Source organism: Neodiprion lecontei, chromosome 7, assembly GCF_021901455.1.
Source record: "Neodiprion lecontei isolate iyNeoLeco1 chromosome 7, iyNeoLeco1.1, whole genome shotgun sequence".
Taxonomy (NCBI): domain Eukaryota; kingdom Metazoa; phylum Arthropoda; class Insecta; order Hymenoptera; family Diprionidae; genus Neodiprion; species Neodiprion lecontei.
In genome coordinates this window covers 23,854,531-23,870,486 of record NC_060266.1, presented here as the reverse complement: position 1 = coordinate 23,870,486, position 15,956 = coordinate 23,854,531, and the positions used below count along the sequence as shown (strand labels likewise).

Here is a 15,956-nt window from a genome sequence, read left to right as displayed (position 1 = left end):
CAATGATGTGTTCAGGGTAAGCGGAGAGAGGAGCTTGCGAAGAAGAAGGAGAGGTGTCGGATGCTGGGGGTCGAATGCTTCTGTAAATGAAGAAGGCGCGCTAGACGCTTGAGTAATGCTTCTCGGCTCGGTGCGTATAATGAGTATAAACACGGCCACTAATCAGTTTCATCACCCCGGTGTCAGAACGACCTAACTCCGTCGCTGGCGTGGTTTTGCGGTTATACAACTGCACAGACCTAGAAACGATACATAAACTACGGTTACAACTTGTTCCGTGTACCTGCGTACCCATTAGGGTGGTTCGTTTTTTATCTTTATTTTATCTTAAGGTGCGACTCGAAAGATTTGTGAGGAATATTGAAAAAAAATAAAAAAATTGTCGTGAAACCTGGAGGAGGTAGGAAAATATTGAGAGGTCGTTACCAATTATTGTTATATTTGTTATTTATTTTTATGTCTACACCTTACGGACTTATATACATGTTAATTTATTTTTTTCGAATCGTGGTCCAATTAATCGTTCACCAATCAACAGCAAACTACGCCTAACAATTCCGCAGTTGACTGTCCTCGTCTTTTATCCGAAGGATTAATCGTTTCGGAAATATTTGGATAACAGTTTTTGTAACCGAAATAGGAGTATCGCGGCACCTTGACGTCCCTGTTTCGTTTTCGGTACTGGTTTTTATGAACAACGATTAATTGGACCACAATACGAAACGAATCAACCAATATATACAAACACAAGTCCGTAAGATGTACGTATAAAAATAAGTAAGAAATATTACAACAATTGGTAGCGACCTCTGAAATTTTCTTACTTCCTCAAAATTGACCACCCTAATACCCACCTATCGACCTGAACTTTGGCTTTTAAAAAGCACCATGGAATTCATTGACTTTCCGTGAGCGGTAAGCAATTGCCAAGTGGTGATATAAACTGCCGGCTATGAGGAGGAGCAACACCGACAAACCGATACGCGCATGGACGGAGTATCCTGAGTTTTTAGACTGATGGAAAATCCACAAAACTGAACAAGGGGGTCTTTTTGTCCGGTCAAAGCTGCCCCTCTGGTTCGGAGAGGTTGATTTGGCGCTTTGCCCTGGGGGGCCGGGTGCTCGAAGGCGGTATCACTGTGCAAACAGCATCTCGTGTATTACGCTTACATTTGTGTGGGTGTGTACTTCCCTCTCAACTTCCCCCTTCTGCCAACAGCTTACCCACGTCGCTCTACCTACACACTGGCAAACCTTGCTCACATTATTCTATTTTAACGAAATTACTCCAAATTGTACAGATATATCATGGTTATGCTGTTGTTCCAGGGTATATTACACGTTAAGCGACCCTATAGTCATTCGGAGAACTCCCCTCGTTTCCCTTATACCTGCCTCCTTATACCTAACCAAAAGTCCCTCCAGCAGCCAAGTTTTACGGCCTTTAGTGTGTATGAGCGAGATGCTCTTGGGGGTAAAAAGTTACCCAGTTCGCACGTCGATTATCAATCAGTGGCTGGAATCTTGTTTGACATTCTTTGTTTCAAGCGCGGAGCGTTGATCGCGTTTTTGGATAATTTTTAATATTTTTCTTTCGACGAACGTTGCGAGGATCTGTTTTCAATCAACGATACAATCTACGTGTATACCGTATTATATACGTATATTGACGATGGCACGGCGTTTCGTGTAATAACAACAAGTTGGCTTTTCACCACCCCCGGGGGAACGTTTTCTCTTGGTTTATTTTGAGTGAGAGAAAAGGGGGGAGAGCGAGAGGCGGGAAATGAATGGGTTCGGTAAAAAATGAGAAGCCACGGGAATAAAATCGATTCTGATTGGGTGAGAGCTTTGGAGGAGACATCGCGGCACCTTCTTCACCTTCGTTCTCGTTCCACCGAGGGTCGAAAACGTAAATCAGAGGTTCGACTACATGATTGCCGGAAATCCAACAAGTGATTTTATTACGGAGATGGGTCTCGCGCCGAGCTTCTTTCCTCCGATTCTCCCTCTCCTACGGCTTCTCTCTCTCTCTCTCTCTACCTCTCTTTTACTCGCAGTTCCTTCTTCCTTGTCAGCTTGCCTGCCTGCCATTCCCCTGCCCTGTTTCCCATCAACGAGATATCGAGGCGTTCCAGTAGGACGAGGAGGCAATCGCACGGTTCAAGGGGTGACGGTGGCGGTGGTGGTGGTGGTGGTGGTGGTGGTGGCTCCAGACGTCGAACGGCACGGGGATTTCCTGCCGACGACATCCGGACGTAATGAACTTTCGCCTGTCCAAGATATTCAGGGAGGTTTTAATTAGCCGCTACGATTTAACCTCGCCCCTTATCCCGACCCCGCGACTCGCCAAGGGTTGGAGAAAGGAACTCGGAGCCGAGGGAGAAGGAGCAAAGTACGTGTATATAGAGAATGAGCGAGCGAGGGAATTGCGATCAATTAGATCAACGCAGAGTTCCAACGAATTCCACATCGCCGAATACTCAGGACGTTGGTATACCGTACCTAAATCGTAGTCGAAGATTTCTACCTCTTCGCGCCGGCGTACATTTGCTAAATTTGAGCGGAAGGGGAGGGAGAAACAAAAAAACAAAAAAGAAAAAACTTTGCTGGAATGTCGTCTTCCGTCATTCCTTTTTGCACGGTAAAATTAATGCCCGATAGGTACAAGAACACTGAGAGATAATCGGCGACGCTTTACTCGTTCGTACGTCATGGTTTTGATGATTCGGAGAATAAGGCAAAATGTTTGATTTTTTCATGGATTAAAAAGTCAGTGGCATGTTTCTTTCTGTTGTAAATTGTAATAATGAAACGAAACTTGGCGTACTGTAGATTCGATATGTTTTTGATCACAAAGGTAGGAAGTCTGGAGTACGGAAGTACCGAAAAAACCTTACAAACGAGAGTTTCAGCTAGCTTAAAAAGATTTGATGACCCGCTGTCTGAGTGAATCTCGTTTTTAACACGAATATTTTGCTTTTTAACGAAATCACAAGATTTTCCAAGTTCACAGTAAATGTTCGAAACTACGGTCAGAACGAAGTGCGAGCCCTGTCGTTGAAAAACCTATCACTTCCGATCAGACTTACCAAAATAGTGCGAATAAGTTTCCCTGCAATTTGTCGAAGGATCAGTTGTATTGGTCGATGGTTGAGAGAGGATTCTGGGTCGGAGGGTTCGGGTTCGGGTTTGGGCGGGGGGGGGGGGGGGGGGGGGGGGAGAAGAGGAGTAGGAGAGGAGCTGGAAAGAAGGCAATAAGCCTGCCGTCAGGGACAACTCCCTGCCTCCGGCACTCCATTATAATGGAAGGAAGAAAGTTAATATAAATACACCGTAAAGACTAAAGCGTTTAGCAAATTAAAAGTTAATGTAGTATAAACGATTCCATCGTGAAATTAATTCATGACCGAAGTTGCTCCGGACCCAGTCTGCACAGTTCCCCTTCGCCCCCTCCCCCTCCTCTTTCTCTCTCGCCTCATTCTCTTCTCATCCTCCTCTTTTACTCCCTTGGCTTTGGCTCGCGCTTCCCCGCCGACGCTGGGTGCAGGGATATAGGGGAGCAGTGGGCCGCATACCACGCTTGTTACAAACTTAAATTGCTCCACATCGAAAGTTAACTTGCTCATTCGTCCCTCCTGCTGGCTCGCGTATTGGATACTGGAGAGTGTGCGAGAGAGTGTGCGAGAGAGAGAGAGAGAGAGAGAGAGAGAGAGAGGGAGAGAGAGAGCGTTAAGGATTGAGAAAGTGACAGTGACGGTGACGGTGAACAGCGAACGGGGATGAACGGCGTGCCTTTGACTCACACTAACCCCTTCGTAAAGCGTTGGGGATGGTACGAGATGCGAGAACGTCTCGGAACGATATTTGTATCAGGGTATAAGAGCGATGGACATTAGTATCTCTTGGATGCTCTTCCTGATGTCGGTATGCTCCTTGGGAAGCCACGGGGCTTGGTTTAAACTTTGACATTCCCATACCCCGTTTCTGTCGGAGCTTTGGTAATTTACACGCGGTTTTGGAAATACTTTACACCTTAAGGTAGGATCAAATCTCTGGAACGGTATAAACGTCGAATAGGTGGTTTCGTAGTCGTTGAGCACCGATTGTATAAGTCGCCTAAATAAAGCTCGGGACTTCGGTTCGACGAACTGGTGTCAGCGGTAGGATTTCGTTTTTATTCGTAAAACTACGAGTGAACTATTTTTATTCACTTTTTGAAATATGCATAACGGTCATTCGTGAGAAGGGGATGTTTCTATCTACCATTCGGTGTGCTGTTCAATTTGATCAGACATAGAATATTGAGTCTAATTTGCAACGTTTTGCTCAGATTGAAACTCGTCAATGACGGATATAATATCGTTTATCGCTCTCTGTCTATGTCCGTTTATGCTAACTGAACAAGCGTCACTTGCAGACGACGTGACGTTTGTTTAATTATTCAACCTGGTATGGTATCGAGCCTCGAATGACGTTTGATCGTTCGGAGCTTTCGATACTAGATTGATTGGTTCGCTTCGGCACGCACAGCCGTGGATTTCGAAATTATCTATCTGTTGGATAAACTGGTTTAAATTACTTCAAGAAATGAAAAGCAATTTTGTTAATCAACGATTGTGTTCGGTGCGGTTTCGTCGTTGATCTGCTTGAACCCGGGATACGTGTACAGATTCGTGTAAAATATCACATTTCTGGATGATCCCGGATCTGGGGGCGGGTTGACTTTCAATTAACTTCGGATCTTGTTGTCAAAAATGAAAACCGGTCGAGAGTCGATCCACTCGCTGCGGGGGTGGTTTCCCGATCGAGCGAATGTTCATCGAGTCGTTTCCTCTCCTCTTTCTCACCCCCTTCTCTGAAACTAAAAACTTTTCAGATTGCACGTCGGATAGGAAGTGGCAGTTTGAAAGTGTCGGGATAGACGGAGGTCGTCGACAGTTTGTTAGCCTTTTTTTCCTTCGTATTTTTCTTCCTCGGTAGACGGAGTCTCCTTTTAAATTAGAAATTGATTTCGTTTTTCTTTTCAATTTCCTTTCTTCGTCTTCTTATTTCATTTTCAAATTCGCTCACGGTTGAGAATTTCCTACAAATTACTGTTATCATGTATTATTCCAGGGAAAACAAAAGCATTTCCATGTTGCATACTTTTCAGCCGCTCCTTTTCCAAACTGTTTCGGGCATATCTTTTTCCAGCGCTTTAATTTATCGAAACGAAAGCTTCGCCGTGAAAGTTTGAAAATTTAGAACGTTTAAATCCTCGGTATATCGGGCATTTATATATACAGGCACAGTCAGAAATCTCTCATTCTTGATTTAGATTTGATTCCGCTTGCGGCGTGTTGGGGTGATTAACATCGAGAAGTCAGGTGATTCAGTCGCGTGTCTACGCCGATACAAACCCAATCTTGGACTAAACGATGCCGAAGCCTTAGCAGGCGCATACCAACATGTATACCTATGTATATCCACATGTACCCTAACCATAGTCGAGATATCTGCACGATTTGGGGATTTGGACTCGAATACCTTCCCTCCGTGTATTTCAACATCCTGGCTGAATTACCGACTGGCTACATATACATTAAGGGGGAATGTTCAGTAACAATTTATTTACTTCAAGGTTTCAACAAAACCCGTGAAATCCATCATTCCGATAACATCTGCGGTTATTACTGCTCATATTGTCACGGTTTGCGAGAGATGAAAATGTTGAGAGAAAAAAAAAAGAAACGCACGAAACAACGTCTGTAAGCCGAGACAACTGCACTAACGCAGATGGCAATAGACTTGGAATTTACGGTGGTGCCGAAGGGAAAAAAGAAACAAGATTACAGAATAAGATGAACGCGATTGGCCAGCCGGAGATTGAAGAAACTGGTTGAAAACTGAAAACTCGGAAGAGGATTAAAGGAAAGAGTGTACGTATAGGTGTGTATGCCGGTGAGGAGTTGAGCGGAAGCCGCAGGGTCTCTTCGGCTCCTTGTGGTGTATTAGCTCGGGAAGGTTGGCGATGGCGATGGCGATGGCGTCAGAAACGTAGAGTCGTTTAACAATTCACAGCGCGTCCTGTTAACAACGTTACGACAACAAGCCGGAGTTGTAGAAACTTATAACGAGAAAATAATGAACCCGGTTCACCAAGTCTGCTTGGAATGCGAGTCGGAGTGCCTCGTTCCCCTTCACCTCCTCCCTCCCTCCCCGCCCCCACCCCCCACCACCGCCCATTCTCGCCCCCTTTCACCCCCTCGCCCCCTCAGCTACCATTCGTCCCGGACCCTCGGTGCAAGTACAACCGAGGCAAGAGAACCGGCAGCAACCAACCAGCCAGCCAACCACTCCAGCCATGCAAATTACTGTCCCGCGGACCACTTCACCAACAGCTTGGACCACCGGGCCAGCCGCCGGGACCGTCACCACTTCTGTTTCAACCCACACAACCGACCGCGAAGAGCCCTCGCGAAGGACGAACGAAAACGTCGAATCTGGTCCAGGGTTTGCCGAGCACAATTCGGATGCCACCTGACCTCCAGGACGTCGGACGTTCAGAGACCGTGCCTTTTGCTGGTTCCTTCCGACTATGAGAACCTTTACCGTCGCGAGAGCAAACTTTACGTTATTACATGCATGCGAAATCTAATTAATTGCCAACGGTTTCTTAGGCTATTCCTCTCCTTGCGGTTTCGAGAAACTGTTCGTTGTTCAAACAGGTACCTTAAAGCAAATGTTGGAAAGGACGGTTTGAATTTGGACACGGTTGGAGAGGGTCGGTACCTGTCGGTTCGATTCTTCCGTAAAACGTTTTTCACTCACGACGATAACACGCGCGATGTTTTTACCGGTACCAGCTGTCGATCATCGGTAATCGATGACAGTAAGGTTCCCTGATGAGAAATGTGTCCATCTTCTCAGGTTACATGTCTGTAGGTGTATATTAGGGAGGTTCGTGTTTTTAATTTCTTTTTTTTACAAGATACAACTCGAAAAATTTGTGACAAATACCGAAAAAAAAACCGTCGTAAAACCTGGAGGACGTAGGAAGGTATTTAGAGGTTGCTACCAATTATTGTTATATTTTTGTTTGTTTTTATGCGTACACCTTACGGACTCACACGTACATGTATCAGATAATTTTTTTCGTATCGTGGTCCAATCAATCATTGTTCGTAAAAATCAGTACCGAAAACGAAACAGGGACAATTTTTTTTGTTACCACTTTCGCGCGTGTCCCCCATGTTACGTACTACAGGACGTAATACATCCGTGTATACCGATATATTTAATTTACCGCCGATCGAGAAGACGGCAGAGATATTCCGTTCACTGTGGAGCCAGCCAGCTTCCTCGGGAATAAAAAGGGCATTTGTATTGGGAGCGTGGATCAGGCGCGGAATTCCGTCTCGGGGAATCTGTCGACGACAAGCCCGAAAGACGGAGAGCAAGCCTCTAGACTGATGTCTCGGGAAGCAGGATCGCCAAGGGTTTCTTCCCGTATCGCTATCCTCTGTGCCGTAAGGCGTGAGTCAACGGAGCTAGTCGAAATGGATTACCGAATCAAATAGGGTTTCACTGTGAAAACCGAGCTACACGAGAGTCTCTCCCTCTCTCCCTTCCTCCGCCGGGATTCCTGAATACCGGATATCTGCACTACTCGAGACTTTCCCGGCTTAACAATTTAAATTCACGAATTTTTATTGATTCCGTGGTTCTTCTTTTTCTTCTTCTTCGTTGTTATTTTTCTTAACGTTCCGGCGTGTCGGCTAAAATTTTTACAGGATATGCCGATACGTGATAGAATTTACGTTCCAATCGTATGGATATTGCTTCTTGTAAGTCTAATTACATCTGTGGGACTAAAAGGAATTTAGGAATATTAAGTGTGTGGTAAATGATGGACCGAATTTTTTATCCTGTTATAACGTAAAACTTGTTAGTTACTTTTTATTCCCTGTCTTCTATACTCCGTTACTTGATCGATAAATTGATTAATTGACAAATGGAATCTCTAACAAGGGGCGAAACTTTGTCGAAAGCACTTTATAAACCTCTTGAAAATTGGACGAAAGATTTTTTTTTTATTCCTTGAAAGATAATAACGATGATAACAATAATAATATTATATACTTGAGCGTTAAGATTTTCTTTGAGGAATTTACAAATCATCTTCTTCGGCTTTTTGTTTTTCTTCTCTCATGCTTCTTTTTTCTTCTTTACACTACGTATTAACGTAAGGTACCTACTTATAGAGTTGGATTATACGAGCGGGGAAGAGTATTTGTTTAATTGAAATTCCTTAACTCTCGGGTGAGTGAGCGAGAGAGACAAAGTGATGTAGAAGGAGAGAGAGAGAGAAAGAGTGGGGGGGGGAGGGGGGAGAAAAAGAGGAGCGGATTTTTTCTTCCTGGAATATTTTTCGATTGATGTATACCACACTGGGTTTGTAATAAATTAACCGTCGCATTAAACATCGGGCAATTAATTCCGCAACGGTATAATTGCGTGTATATATACGTACAGTCGAGTAATCAACGCGCGGCGATACTACCGCTTGTTAGTCGTGGCCGCGAGTTAGGGGTTTGTTTAAATAAGCGGAGGGTAAATCAATGGTACACTGAATTTTCAGGAGAAGAAAGAAGAAGAAAAGAAAAAAAGAAAAATACGTACGTTTCCGCTCGAGTTTTCAAACGATTTTTTGCACGGAGCGTTACATGATATTAAAAATTCTACTTTCAATCGATGTGTTAATTTTGTACGAGGTAATGTTATTATTATTCGGATAAATAAAGATCGTGCGAGCGAAAGATATTGATCGATAAAAATTCGTGAACCGATTTTTTGTATCCGATTAATTATTATTAGACAATATCTGTGTATCGGGTATGTTTAAGTCAATGATTGCTGGACTTATCGAAGGAAGATTGACAGTTTGAAGCGGAAATTTCAATCCCGGTATTATTTTTAGTCCAACGTCACGTACCGACGGAATTATCGTGGTTTAAAAATAATTTCACCGCTGCTGGCAGTTCGAATTTCAATTCAATGGCTACCGCATATTTAGGTTATACATTATACGTACAAACGTACAGTGGCGTTTGCCGATTCGGTTTTCCTATTTAGGCAATAATACAGACGACGACCTTTAAACGTTTTAGACAATGTTTTGCAATCCAATTGCAAGAAGAAATCGTTTTCTTTCGGATTTTCACTCGCTCGAGGCGTCGAAGCGGATACTTTTATCTTTCAATTTTCATTCACCCCCCGTTTTGTTTTTTTCCGTCGATTTTTCACGCAAACGTTTGACGCCGAAATTACCAGCGACGGGGCGGAAAGGCTTGCAGAGAGGGTCGCGTTAACGGTGCGGCAGGACACAGCAGCGGTGCAGTGGTTAAGCTAATTTAATGATTTTCGTTATTGGCTCGTACCGAGGCAATAAAGCTATCCTTGCACATCTGTTGCTTGCTGCATCGATTTTAATACCCAACCCGTTTCGCGCTCCGCGACAATCCTCAACCCTTCCTTCCTTCCTTCCTTCCTTCCTTCCTTCCTTCCGTCCCTCCGTCCTTCCTTTATGAAGCCTGCAAGCGTAGCCAATTGCTTCTCGCGTTTTATACTCGAAATATATACTCGGCACGTACGCACCTCAATTCAGCCAGTTTCCCTCCCCCCACCACCGCCATCCTTTCCCTCTCCGTCTCTCTTAATTTCTTCTTTCTCTCCTTCTGCGTATGATTTAAGCGAGCAGCGAGCTTTAGCCGAACAAAAAATCCCCCGCATAATTACCCTCACGGTTTTTAACCTCCGGGGGGTGTAAAAACGTTGCTCAAACTTGCAACGGTTACCTTTCCTACCATCGGTCTCCAATTTTTTTTTTTCCCCCCACCCTTCAATACTCGATCTTTTCCTTTTTCCAGGGCTCAAGGTTTTCCCGACCGGGACGTAAAATCAACTCACGGTGATGTAGGATCTAAGTCTGCGCCACCGGGTTCGGGGACGATGCCGATGGCGAATCGGGGCTGGTAATGAATTCAGAAGCGAGGTGACCGGCATGCCGAATATTTCCAAGGCGAACCGGGCAGCTGGGGACTTCTTACTACCAGTCGAAGGTAAGGCGTGTGAAAAAAGTTTCAGGTACTCGGTCTCTTCTTCCGTTTCTCTTTCCTCTTCTTCTTCTTCTTCTTCTTCTTTTTCTTTTTCTTTCTTTTCTTATTCTTATTTCTCGACTTTTCCCGAGGGACAGAAGCGATTTTCACTCGACGTTTGAGCCGGCGGTTGGTACCGGGGGATGTGAGGGGGTGTAGAAATTGTGCGCGCCCATCCCGAGACAAATCACAAAGTCCGCCGAAGAAGTTATCCGTTGGTCGTACGACCCGATGGATCGCATGGAGATCCGGGGACGCGAAGGGATTGGTTAACTCCTCTATAACCCAGCCTCGTCGTTCCTTATTCAAAGTGGATACGTAACTGCGTATTCGATTTCATCGCGAGGACATCTTTCACCCAACTTTCGCTCCTATAAAAACACTCCGAGAATCTCTGACTATCTTCTCGCTAACGCCTGACGCCGTCTGAACCCCTCCTCCCCCCACTCACTCCCTCCCTTCCTCCCCCATGCACTATTACTCCGCACCCTATTACTCTTATACCTTCTATCTACTATTTTTTTTTCCCGATCTTCTCAATTCGCCGATTTACGAATATCAATTTGAAACGTTGAATTTCGTTCCGTAGTCATGCACCGAGAGAAATTTTTAGTTCCGTTTACCGCTCAGTCCTTAAATATTTTCATTTTCTTACCACAATCGAAAAATATAGTTCTAGGTAGAAAAGGTTACTTTTCAATTCCCGACTAGATCAGGGTGAAAAAACAAAGTCTTTGGAGTTTGCAGGGTGGAATTAAGGAAGCCGAGATATAAAAAAAAAAAAACAAAGACTGTCTGTATATGTAGCGGGGAAATTAGCACACATGCAAAGGGGCGTGACGAATCCGACGAAGAAAGGTGAGATTCGCGTCTCGTCGAAGGCGAGACACCTCGACACACCTACGAGGGTGAGTAAGGGCGAGGGAGAGGGACGGCACGAACCTAAAACTGTAAAACTTGGGTAAAAGTCGGTAACGTACGGGAATAAAATTAACGACGCCCTAGGCGGTTATAAGGGTAAAATCGTAAGGAAAACTCCGGTCGTACGATTCGACGAGTTTTCCTAGCTTCTAAGTTTCTCCCGTGCGAGCGAGCCAAAGTTCGATCAGGTATCAAAGAAGCGATCTGAATTTTTCGCTCCGTTTCAAGCTGCCGATATCTGCGATTCGAAAGAAAAAGGAAAAAAAAAAAAAAGGAAATTAGAAAACATTGAATAACAATTTTAAAAATTAGAAGTACGTGAAGAATTTTTTTTGTTTTTGATTCTTACGCAAAGGATAATATTGTCCTTGTTGTCCAACAGTGATATATTATGCCGGGCTAGAGCTTCTAGATTGGGCGACTTACAAGTTCGAGTCTACCTTGTCTGACGATAAAGGTCATATGGGATGCTTTGTTGAGTGTCAAGACAATGGGGGGTTGGAAGTTTGACATTTCGTAAGTCAATCGCTGGCCCCTAACATTTATTATTATACAAAGAGTTTACACGTGATATACATCCACATATTGTATACGCATGTGTATTTTATGTATGTATATATATATATTTTGCGGGGTGGAACCCATCACCCTTCGACTTACAAGGAAAATCTGTCGACAATTTTCGTTATTCCCTTAATAGGTCGTGTGATTCGAATTTCATCGTTTTATCCCGCAAGACACGTCGTGATTGTGAATATTTGTGACACTCGAGTCGTAAATATCAAGATAATAATACATTTGCATCGATATTTCAATATTTTTGTATTGTTTAAACGTGCGAGAAAGTGGCAGAAAAATTGCAGGTAAAGCTGTTGAAACGCGAAATTGAAGGGGATGAAATCGAAGAAATCTACTAGGTTTTTAAAAATAAAAAAAAACAAAAAACGTTTCAAATTAATCATCGTTATCTGTGAGTTTTTCTTTGCGACTCAAGAGTTTTTCTATTTTTATATCGTTGAAGAGATATTCTCGTAGCGTAAGAATAAATAACACAGGTCTGCAGGTTCAAAAAGACAGCAGAGGTTTTCTATACTGTTTCGTATAGATTTTTACTCACTGAAACCGGGGGAAATACTAAAAAAATTTCGTCACGTCAGGTTTTTTCTCAAACTCGTATTCGTAGTTTCATTTCCAGTGAAACTCTGACAGAAAATGGAAACCGAAAGCGTCTTCGGTGTGTTACCAAAGAGAGAATGATTGTTTAATTTTATAAGAAATATTGTTCGGTTCGTCGTAACGAAATAGTGGCTTTTACATTATTGTTGTGCATTTTTTTTTCACGCAAACACCTTGTACCTTGAAAAATTACCGTACCTGCCGTAGGGAAACGAAAGTGATTTTTAAATTCAGCAAATTCGAAAATATAATATTTACCAAAAAACATCCCGTGCAGATGGAATAAAATAATTTTTTTTACAGATCTGTGTAATTTGACGAATACTCGACGTGTGACTATTTTATCGTAATAAAATTGATGAAGAGAAACAAAAAAAAAAAAATTAAAGTATCGATTTTCGGCCGGCAATTGAGGGAAAGGAAGATGAGCGGAGAATTCTATTTAAGAAACGTAAAACGATCACTCGTTGTGAAATTGCGTCAAGTGCGAGGAAGTTACGTGACGTTTGAATTCTTTGTGAGGCAGTCAAGTACTTGCCTACCTACGTACCAGGTATATGTGTATGTACACGTATATGTATATGTATATGTATATACAGGGAAACCGAGGCCATGGGAAGCTTCGTATTCCGTTCAAGATGAGGTAAGAGCCAAGAATCGAGGAGGAGGACGAAGCGTGTTGGGCATCCTTCACTCGTCCCCGATATTGGCTCACACCCACGTGAATCCTCGAACGGAACTTTTCCCCAGTGTGTTTTTCCAAATAAACCAACACCCGCTTGCACCCTGAACGGCTAGACATCCACCTTGGGCTAGATTAGATTATGAACCCGTTTCGCTCTGTAATTGAAAAATCCACCCTCCCCCCCCCCCCCCCCCTCGCGCCCTTTTTTTCCTCTCCCTTTCTTTCGTTCGTTTCTCTTTCGCGGGATTGAAATATCTGCGTAAAAGCTTTTTTTTCGTTGTCACTATTGTCATTTCCCGATGCGGGGTATACCTATAGACGAGTAATGGAAACTGATCGGGAAAATCGGTACACAATGAAAATTTGCCCGAAAAACAGGGTTTAGGAAAATTTCGGTCTGCATGTCTGTGCGACAAATTTCCGCGACGATAATAAAATTTGGAACTTACACGATTTTACAATCAAATTATGGGGGATGACAAATTTCCACGTCACGTTCAATTTGAACTTCCGGTTCTACCGAAAATAAATCGATACTCAATTTTTTTATCGAAAAACGTATACTTTATTCTCCTTATTGCTTTTTCTAAACTAAACGATTATGTTTGTCAATTTATGAACGTTTCGTTTTTCAGAAATTTCTTTTCTCTTTTCATATCGATGAATAGTATCGCGAAACAAACTGTTTTTCCGATTTTTTTTTTTCTATTTATTCTTCTCACGAAAGACAAAAAATTTTAAATTGATGATCGACGATCGATTATACCGTGATGATGAAGGGGGCGGTTTTCAGGGGTGGGGGTCGCAGTATCACGAGGGGGAAACTTTCAGTGTAACAAATGCATATAAACATGAGGCTTCGCGCTAGGGGGAACATAGCGATATTTTTATGTGTCGGTGAATCCACACCGTTCATAAACCGCGGCGATGTGTGTGGGAAGGTAGCGAATTGCCGGATGAGACATACCCCGTGTATTTCACCTAACGAACAACTTCCTTTCCGCGGTTCATTGCCTGTGCGCCAACCACCCACCTCTCCGCCCTCTTTTACACCCCCGCGTTTCAACCCCCTGGGCAATCAGCTCGACGATGTTTATGAAAGACAAAACGAAAATGGAAAATATAAATGAGAAAAAAATTTCGGATACATGTATAAAATTGAAAAATTTGCTGATTGATGCAATTTTTTTTTTGTTTTTTTTGACATTTTATTTCGTCAAAAATAGGAGACTGGAGATTGTGTTCACAAATTAAAGGCTTGATTAACAGTGATCGCCGATTCGAAAATTAATTGAAAAATTCTTTTACTTTCTCCCTTTCTTTCCTTTTGTAAAATAATTTTTTTCCATTTCTTATACCGTTAAAAATTTGAGACGGTTAAAAAAGAAAATGATCGTCATTTTGTCGAGTGTTTAAATGATATGATGGTTTTAAAAAATTTAATTGTTTCTTGAAACCGACAAGAGCCAAAAAAGAAAATATAAAAAAAAATTTCCAATGTTCCGGCAAATTTGAAATATCAGGTTAATCAGCTGCCGCGACTTACGGACTGATGTTCCAACAATATTGAATGCCTTTAAAGTCGACGAGACGTAGAAAAGCAAGCTCTGAACATCACGCGAAAGGTGACGACGAGTCACGTCGAGCTTTAAACATTAAAGTTCGGGCTGTACGCCATACGATATTTCTCTCCCGTGATCATCGTTGTCGAAATCGGCAATTGTTCAAAGAGAAATATATTCCGTACGAGTGTGTAACGAGATGAGGACGCAGTTCGGCGGTGTTTAAAGGCCGACTATGTTGGGGCGGGGGAGGGAAATACCGGTCAAATTGTTTCACGCAGCTTTCAACAATGGGAGGGGAGATCCCGTTCATCGTGTATACGTATACATATGTGTGTATATATTTATGTACGCATATACGTTGTGTATACATGTATGTATGTACATATATATATATATATACGCCGTCGTGCATACTCGGGAACGATTTATCTTTTGCCGAGGCTTTCACACAGCTTTTCCTCCTGTATTTACGCCCCCGTATGTGTACGTACGTATGTGTATGTTTGTAAGTATACCCACCACCGACTCGCGTAATCATTTCGAAACGTTATTTCAAACGGTATAATACATACCGTGCAGAAAATTACATTAACATAAACGCAGACCGGAGATCTACGAGCTGCAAACGCGTCAAAGATCCCTCTAATTTACATCAGCGATAATTCTTCACTTTATGTATATTACAGGTATACGTCAAACACGCGTCGTGTTGTAAATGAAATTAACCCTGGAAGTGTTGAAGTTTTATTTGGTTTGTCTCAATTTTTTTTTTTTTTTTTTTCTATCGTTTTTCACTCGCTTTCAAATTACAACAGGTGCTTCGCATTCGTATAAATTGTTCAAAAGTTTCGAGAGATCGAGGTTGTCGACGTGGTTATAAAAAATTATCGCTACCGGTTCCTTAGATTCTGTTTTGTTGACTTTTTTTTTTTTTTTTTTTTGTTCGACGTAATTTACATCTTATCATCGATTCAAACGAAACGTGACAAGATAACGATATTCGTTTACTCTTTGAAATAATACTGGCAGTGTTTACACAGCATGCGCATTTCGTGTACAACCGATATAGTCGATGAATTTGAATGCGTTAACTGTGTTATAATTGCTTCTCGTGCGCCGTGAAATATTTAAAGTTATGTTGGAAGAAAATTTCAAATTTGATCGAATACGGTCAAAAAACTCTGTGCAAGGTGATTGAGGGGTCGCTGATTGGATTCGCCATTCTCAATTTTTAAAATCTTATTTCAGATTCCTAGTCAGCTACCCCAAAAACTTGTAATTTATTTCAAACATGTATACGTGCAGCGGGGTAACTTTATCGGAAATGAATTATTCCGTCAGTTTTCACGATTCTATTCAATCAATTTGTTTCTAACAATAATAATTTACATTTTATCGTAATAATTACTCTCCAGTATTGAAAACCTGTTGGCATACTATCAGAAATAGCAAAAAATCGCAAAGAAATAT

At 42.4% G+C, this 15,956-nt stretch overlaps 1 protein-coding gene across 1 annotated transcript in view; it reads left to right on the top strand.

The window, feature by feature from the left end:
* LOC107223129 (lachesin-like) overlaps positions 1–15,956 on the top strand; it is a 113,344-nt gene that overhangs the window by 13,467 nt on the left and 83,921 nt on the right. The window contains exon 2 of the mRNA XM_046745631.1: positions 9,912–10,103. The gene's annotated coding sequence lies outside the window, so the exon portion shown is untranslated. The remainder of the gene's footprint in view (positions 1–9,911; positions 10,104–15,956) is intronic.